Consider the following 6,000-nt stretch of genomic DNA (forward strand, 5'->3'; position numbering starts at 1 on the left):
TATTTTTTTTGGGCGCCTGCTGTTTTAAGGGAAGGTAGGCCTTATTCAAATAATGGTGTGGATCGGGTTGAAGGAATTATCAGAGCCTGAACTTGTTTCGGTCATGGTTAACTAGGCCGAGAGGTTTCTGCTCATATTCTAACCCTGTCTGGTCAAATAAAACAGTGCGGGATTGATGTAGTTCACCCATGAAATAGGCCTCTGTTCGACGTGGAAAGGAGAAAATTGCTCATTGTCCGGGCGGACAAAGGCAGCTAGGTGCCGCGCCGGTCGCTTGGCTGGGTGCAGGTCGGTCCGTGGCTCTCCGTTTGAATCAGTTTGACACCAAGATGGAACACTTCCCTCCCAGTTCGTTTTTCCCCTTCATTTTGCTTGTTCTCGGTTGAACTTGTTTCATTTCCTTTTTTTCTCTCTCGTCTCTGAAAATGACCGTACCTGACCTCCGTTAAGGCCGCGTTCACAGTCAACAACACCGGGGCCAGCCAAGCCGAAGGTCCATGAACGACTGGTTGCAAACTCTCAGCACGAGCTAATCATTCAACTTTCGAGTTTTACAATCATTGACATTTCAATTGCTGAACTAGTTCTTGTATAAATGAAAAAAAAATCAAACTTTAATTAGTGCTGTTATGGCCGTGTGGCAGCGCGGTGTGGCATGGCCGCCACACCCCATTGGGGATCGACACCACGAACAGATAGACAGTTGAAGACAGGTTTGCAGAACAAAACCAACTATCTTTAAAAAGTTTAATTAAAACAACTCAAACAATTTAACAACTTGTTCGAATACAGCTTCGTGGGCCCGAGCAACCCGATGGCACGTTGAGGGACACAGACATCGCGTGCCCGGAGCCCAGCCCATTTATAACACACAGAGTAATAAGAGTTACATAACAAAGTATTTTAAGAACTGAGCGAACCCATTATGCGAAGCTCGTAGCAAATTAACAAAGGACAAAAATGCGGGCCGGTTCAGATAGCTTCATAACAGTGCTGAATTGCATGGGTTGCAGAAAAAAGGTACAACCATCAATATATTTTCTCCATCTTTCCATATCACTATACAGGAAGAGTTAGGCCTAATATTTTGTATAAAACCTAGCCACATTTGATACGTTTAAAACAGAAAGTCCCATACCAGCTGGCATTTAATCATGTAACAACAAAATGCCTTTCTCAACAAACAGGGTTATTTTCTGGAATGTATTTTGCTTTAACGGAACATCCCGAATTTTGTCCAAAATTTCCCATTTAACAGGTTCTTTTCTGAAGTTTCCCACAACACACTCGACTTCAGTGGACTTATTCTAACATACATATTTTGGCTACTCATCAATCCCGTATTCAATTAAAACATTCACTTATTAACCGACTCTATCTAAACTAGTCACCCCTTAAAACAAATCACCTTTTTAGCAGCCTTTTTATTTCCACAAGACTGTCCACAACTTGGTTTCCTCTATACAGAAAAGGGTGTCCGAATTGTTTTCTCCTACCCACAGATTGTGTGCCACGCCTTGAAGACGTTGAGAAATGGAACCCGTCGGATGGGAATTACAATACCAAATTGTGACCGTCAGATATTTAGTTTACTTCTTATAATCATGATAATAATGTGGTGCTTACGTAGCCCTTTATACCTAAGGTTTCAAAACGATTTACAATTATTTATCCCTGTTTATCAGGAATGATACCATTGTACTGCAGCAGCTCGAAATCAGCGCATTCTGGTCTCTACCTTCACAAGTACCCATTTATACTCCTGAGTGGAGAGAGGTAATTGTAGTAAAGTGCCTTGCCCAAGAACACAAGCACCATGTTCCCCGTCCGGGTTCGAACCCACGGACTACTCATAGTTAATTTCTAACAATACTTGACTAGTGTCAAAGTCAGTGGGGTCACAAACAATTCCACTTGTGATTGCTTAAGTCGAAATGCTAAAAACATGTCATTTAAACTTCGACTGCAAATACTGCAAACGAAATTTGAAATGGGAAGGTCATCACAATAAAGTCCGAACAATAATTAGTTTGCATCCAATCACACTTTAAATAAGTACAATTCTTATTTTTGTTTTCGTTTTTCCCTATATTTTCTTTGCGTCGACGCACGTGGAACTGAACACAAGTCAGGAGAATCTGCAGAAATACGAATATGTCGGAAACAGACCGTTTGAAACAATAATGAGATTGTGTTTTTTTTTTACTAAGTATTTAATACACTTTGAGTAAATACAAAATTACGTAAATGTATACAGGCCTACTCCAGAGGCAAATGTTACATTAATGTGGTTTTATTTCTAAGGATAACTCACGTTCATAACACCTTCTTCTAATAAATCCTTCACGGATGTGTAATGTTTTGTTATTGTCGGCATCTGTATGAGCGGTAATTTTTAGTGTACTTCCACCACTGAAGTCACAACATTAAATTGTCATCTTCCCGATCACTGAATGTTTTCATCTCCAAGGGATTTGATATATTTAGCATTGTCAAACAGTAATAACAAACTCCCTGATGATGAGTCGGTCCGCTGAAGATCAATACTGTATAACTACATTTCCGTATCCTGCATATTGAACCACCTGAGCCAAGATCTGTTTTGTCTGTTTTGATGCTCCGCGACCAAATATCCGTATTACATGTCTGACACGCTCAACCACCAATCTCAGGAAAATAATGCACCGTGGGGAGTTGATCATGCAGGCGAGAATTCAACCAAAATATTTTTTCTCTCGACACAATAGTATTTAGGGATAATCCCGCCATGATATGGGGGGCTTAGGGGCATTAGCCGTTCAAATAAACTCAAAGAAGCCGGCACCACAGAGGGATAAAATGAATAGATTTTTTTTTTGGCTGAAACGTAGAAAATACCAAAAGCGTATAAGCAGGTAATGCTTACGCTCGATTCAGCCCAGTGAAACGGCCGATTGACTGCAGTCGTATGGCAGCGATTGTAAAACTCTAAACTGGTGTGAAATGGACGCGGCTTTTGGAGTGTTAATTGAGCCGTGCGTTTTCTGGGTCTGCACTTGTTCGAAATCAGTTTCCGTCAAAAAAGGCAGTATAGGTGAATACACTTTTTTTCTTACTTCAGAGGGTAAAGTCAAAATGATTTGTCGAGTCTGTGCCTATCAGGCTGCTTCTAATTGGAAAGAAAAAAATCATCATGCGAGGGCTAACTTAGCAAGAAAAAAACAAAGAGACCGCACGCTTTGATGAAACTAAGGGAATTGTCTCCTGCTCCTTTTCTGGGTCAAAGTTCATGGGTGTACATAGGTTGCTTCCCAGGTCTAGAATAACGTAGTGTAATGATTAAACTAAACTATTGCATTAACCAAATCCTTATTTGTATTTGACATTATTGTCTCAATGTTAAAATTTTGCAAATCAAAAAGACACGTTCGACAAAGATAACTTTTCAATGGACTGCAAAAAAAACCCACACAAATAACATCGTAATTTCTTCGTCTTACTGAATATGCTGTAGGAACGGTCATTATTTATTATTAGACGGTAATACATGTGTCCCTTGAAATATAGAATAAAACACGCTTTCGTTTTCCCCAGTGGAGATAAAAGAGCCGCATAATAATTATTTCTGTCATAATAAATATATTGAAAATATAACAACGACGACAAAAACAGCAACAACCGCAACAGCAGCAGCAACAACAACAGCAACAATAACAATAGCAACAACAACAACAACGATTACAACAACAACAACAACAACAACAACAGCTGCCACCCTTTCGTGTTTTCCGTTTTTCTTTCAAATCTTAAAACAAAAGTAAATTTACAATGGGAAGACATTATACGTGAACTACATGTACGTGCAATGTCATCATTTGGAAAGATGAATTCGAATCACACATTACTGCAGCCGTGGGTGCAGTACAAACCAAGTTCTACATGATAATTGATTCAATCAAAATTAAAAAAAACCTTTGAACATATATTGGTGTTGATTTTCCCGCCTTAGTTTATGCACGCACTCCGAGGTTTCACATTAAAATACAAAAGCACATCACACTCATGGCAAATGGATTTCAAATCTAATTCAATTGCACTTAGTTAAACCTTTATTTCGCCATGTCTACTTAACGAGCCGATTTTCGTACATCTCCTGGGTGTTTTGGACCGTGGGCCCATCGACCGAGAATCGCGTCCGCTCCGCCGCGCATCGAGCCGGTGACCACGGTCGATCCGTCACAGAATTGCCGCCGACTCCGCAGACTCGAACCGCGGCGAAAGCGGCTAACGAAATTAAACGCAATCAAAGCACTAATGATGATATATTAATTGAATTCCAATCACAGATGGCACTGTATATCTTTCACTGATGGGATTTTACCACTCCTTCCTTGCAGATCTTGTCCGACTTGATGAAAATATATATGCTTCGTCATTGTGCGTAAAGGAAAAGCGAGAGAAAAAGAAGGAAAATCACATCCCGTACTCATAATTTGCAAGCGTAACAACGTCTCTTTCATTTTGACAGAATCGACGAGATAATCCCGTGTCCCAGTCTAGGCTGGAGACCACGTTCTCATAACATTAATGTTTGCATAAATCGCAGGTAGAAATCATCTCAAACTGGGGAAAAGCAACCCACATTGACGCCTGGATTTCCAACTTGTCCGAGCGGAGCACGTGCCTATGTTTGCCGAGGAATAATGCCTTACTGGCCGGTCGCGGAGGCCGGACGATACGCCACAAGGTCCAATTGTGTGTTCAAGCCCAGATCAGATCGAATTACGGGCTGTCTTTCAGTAATAATTACCGAGGGATAATTCCGGGTTTGTTTAGGAAGATTATCTTCTAATCGGGAAGTCAAATCAATGATTTCATCGGCCACTTTTTTTTGTAGCGTTGCGTTCGGCAAGCGTTGTTTTTTCCGTGAACGAACAAGCTTCTTGAGCAGTGACGAAAAAGGGAGAACATAAATCGTGTGAAAACAGTCGTCAAGGGTTATAATTTACATTGATTTCTCATAGAAAGCTTTACAAGAAATATGGAAAGTGAAAATATGCAAAGCAACTTACCCAGAAAGAATTCCAAAAAAATAACGTCCACAAATCACAACGAGACAGAATTGTCGATTTCAAACGTCAACATAACTTGTTTAATATAGTCCAGTTCCGAGTGCACACACAAAATACGTCTTTTTGTGTATTTTTGGCAACTTTATAGTTTGCAGTGACTCAACGAAGAAGAGAACATCGATGAAAGTCAACAGTCCACAACTTCTTCAGTTCAGTATTGAAGGGTTAGCGAACATTGTTCTTCCCAGCTCGGCCAGTGAGTCGAATCCTCAACAACAACAAAAACCCACACATAGTCTACCGTGGTATTGTTCGTACTAAGCGAGGCCCATTTCTTTTCTTTCTTTTGCCCACTGCTTTTTCCCAATGCCAATGCGCTAGCAATGAAAGACAGCCACAAGGCGAAAGCGGCTAGACCTATAAGTCAGTGCCTCCCAGGCCCGACTGTGCTCTATTGAGCAAAGGCGTGCGCACATATTTTGTGAGAGGGACCCTATTTATGTACAGAAAATTAAACAACTGAAGAAGGTCCTTGGAGCGGAAGTAATCGCTTTTCGGAGACTTTCATGCGGGGGCAAAAGCCCGAATCACGGCGGCTCTTCTGAAGCTGAGCGCGGGGGCCGCGGGGCCCAAGCCTCCCCGTTCAGTTCCAACCCCTACAGCCGAGGAGATGGAAGGAGTCAAGAAAAGGAGACAAATAGAGGCAAGGTGGGAAGCATTCAGCATAGCGCAGGCGGCTCCGCAAGCGTTGTGGGGGTTGGCTTCACGGTAACCGAGCAGTTTTTTCCCCTTTGATTTCCCCCCTTTTCTCTCCCTGCGAGCTGTCTCACACTTTCGAATAATCAACGGCAGCGGGAGAGTTAATAATTGTTATTTTTCTTCCCAGATTGAGCAATAACCAAGAACGCCGTTCCCGTAATTTCTTTTTCCCGAGTGATGCCTCGCTTGG

The 6,000-nt window shown here is 41.5% G+C and overlaps 1 protein-coding gene across 1 annotated transcript in view; it reads right to left on the minus strand.

The window, feature by feature from the left end:
• Window positions 1–5,298, minus strand: part of LOC119726590 (GATA-binding factor 2-like) — a 47,041-nt gene extending 41,743 nt beyond the window's left edge. Inside the window, exon 1 of the mRNA XM_038198324.1 lies at window positions 5,052–5,298. The gene's annotated coding sequence lies outside the window, so the exon portion shown is untranslated. The remainder of the gene's footprint in view (window positions 1–5,051) is intronic.
• Between the last annotated feature and the right edge of the window lie 702 nt (window positions 5,299–6,000).

The sequence above is a fragment of the Patiria miniata genome, unplaced genomic scaffold (assembly GCF_015706575.1).
Source record: "Patiria miniata isolate m_02_andy unplaced genomic scaffold, ASM1570657v1 HiC_scaffold_2, whole genome shotgun sequence".
NCBI classification, from domain to species: Eukaryota; Metazoa; Echinodermata; class Asteroidea; order Valvatida; family Asterinidae; genus Patiria; species Patiria miniata.